The sequence below is a fragment of the Sorex fumeus genome, unplaced genomic scaffold, assembly GCF_029834395.1.
Source record: "Sorex fumeus unplaced genomic scaffold, SorFum_2.1 ptg000006l, whole genome shotgun sequence".
Lineage (NCBI taxonomy): Eukaryota > Metazoa > Chordata > Mammalia > Eulipotyphla > Soricidae > Sorex > Sorex fumeus.
Window position 1 is genome coordinate 54,197,732 of NW_026606063.1, and position 2,356 is coordinate 54,200,087.

Here is a 2,356-nt window from a genome sequence, read left to right on the forward strand (position 1 = left end):
TTGTATTACAGTTTAAAGTTGGGGAAGGTGATGCCACCCATCTTCTTTTTCCCAAGGATTACTTTATCCATTCATGGGGATTTATTGTTCTATATGAATTTCAGGAGTGTTTTGTCTATTTCTTTGAAAAATGGCATGGGTATCCTGATAGGGATCACATTGAATTTGAATAGTGCTTTGGGGAGTATTGCCATTTTGATAATGTTAATCCTCCTTATCCATGAGCAACAGATGTATCTCCATTTCCTAGTGTCCTTTTTTATTTCTTGAAGTAGTGTTCATGATAATTCTTGAAAGATATCTTGTCCTACTGCTTTTTTCTTATATTTGGTTTGTACTTCTCAGTTTGCTGCGTCACACACTCAGTGACTTCCTTGCTCAAATAACACTGGTTACTAGTGATCATAATCATGTTTCTTTTCGTGATACTATTATCCACAGCAAAGACATTGATGATGACATTGAGGCATCCATATCAAATGTGATCACAATATGAGGAACACCTTGTGGTGAAGGAGATATGCTTATGAGTTCAAATTTGCCAACCAGGTTGTTGCACTTGTCTGTAATATACTCACAACCATAAATCTAAATGAGACTGGGCTGGTTGTTAGAGCAGATGTATCAGTGAAGGTTTATGTCAGCTTGATATTCTGCTTGATGAGCACAGTCATTGCTCTACCAACAGTTTCAGTGTCAAAGGAAAGAAGAGTAATATCCAAAAGAATTGATAATTCCAGACATCTTCAGCTAGAATAGTTGTCTGGACAGCTGTACCGTTAACTACAACTTCACCAAGGTTAGTGCTTTTATTCAATTATTTTTCATTGAATAAGTCCTGTAGGTGTTTCTGAATCTTGAATATATAGGTAGAGCCAGTACAATATCAGGAATCTGTGACTTTTCCAGCTTAGCATCCCAAATAGCTTCATCTACTTGACCTAAGTTACCTTATAGTATCTCAGGATTCAAGACTTTAAATTGGGCATGGTAATAAAGGTATAGAAATTGATTTCTTCATGGAATGAATCCATCTCAATACAGACCAGAATACTGGAAGATAGAGTATGTCTATCATATCCACAGCAGAATGAAGACAATCCAACCTCTTTTTCCTATTGATGTGCTCACTCTCGTGCTTGAATTCTGCAATAAAATGATTGATGACTCAGTATTCACCTAACTGTACACCTAACTGTAGTCTCCACCTAACTGTAGTCTCTCGCTCTAGACTTATCCTCGAAGATTCCATTTAAGTAAAAGATAAGTTATTTCCTTTAACTCAAAATTTTGTTCACCCGTAAGTAAAAGCAGTAGTTGTTGATTCATTGATTATTCAATGAGACCAGTAATAGTTCCTACATTTTTTGTAGCATGATGCTTGGGATCATTTAAGTGAGATGGTGCTGAGACAACAGCATTAGAAAAATTTTCCCAAGGTCGACTTTCTCAGTTCCCTTCATCATTGTGAGAACCATCGATGACACCTCTTCTGGACAGAAACTTTTTGCCTCTCCCTTGTATTCTACTTGAATGTTGGATTTTCCTGCATCATTAGCCACCATGAAGCATTGGTATTTCATTTAAGACTGGGTAACAGCACCATCAAACATCCATCCATTCAGGAATTTTGCACCAAAAAACAAACAAATAAACTAGAGAACATGTTGGTGTGGTTAATTGCTACTTGATTTTTCTCAGCATCTTAATCACATTGTATCAGTAAAGGCAGCATAGCTTGTGGTAGTTCAGTTTCCCTGACTATAGGCAATTAATTCCTCCTTTTCATACTGGAAGACATCCACAGAAGAATAGGTGATGCCAAGATCAGTGTCAAAAACCAGTTCCTTAGACATTGTGTGGGCCTGGCTCCTTTATCAGGGAAGCAGCAATCTACAGGGTGGCTAATGTGCCTTCATCAGAATTTTGTAATTTTACACGTTTCTTTCTTATCCCACTATTTCTAACTATATTTTAAACTTTCCTCTGCATGTTGAAAATTTGTCTCTGAATCCAGTTATTCTCAAATTTGTTCTTCCTTTTTAGTTGACCTGTCTGTGACCTTTCCCTCTTTGAGATGCTTCTTTTTTCAATATTAACAGGCACAAAAAAAGTGACAAATTATAGGATAATGAAGTTAGAGGTGTCAATTTTACACAATTAAAATGAGAGTAGCATATTCCTGTAAGAGTACCCCTGATCTGCTTACATAGTTAATTAATGTTTAATATAACATTTGAAAAAATTAATTCATTTTTTGAATTTTTGTGAAGGTTTCTATCATTTTGAGTCATTTTAATTCTTTGGGAGTGGGTTTGCTGCTTCTATTATAAATTATGCATATTTCAGGGTTGAA

At 35.8% G+C, this 2,356-nt stretch overlaps 1 pseudogene; it reads right to left on the reverse strand.

Moving 5' to 3' along the window:
* Positions 1–307: 307 nt before the first annotated feature.
* LOC130037274 (heat shock cognate 71 kDa protein-like) lies at positions 308–1,856 on the reverse strand (annotated as a pseudogene).
* Between the last annotated feature and the right edge of the window lie 500 nt (positions 1,857–2,356).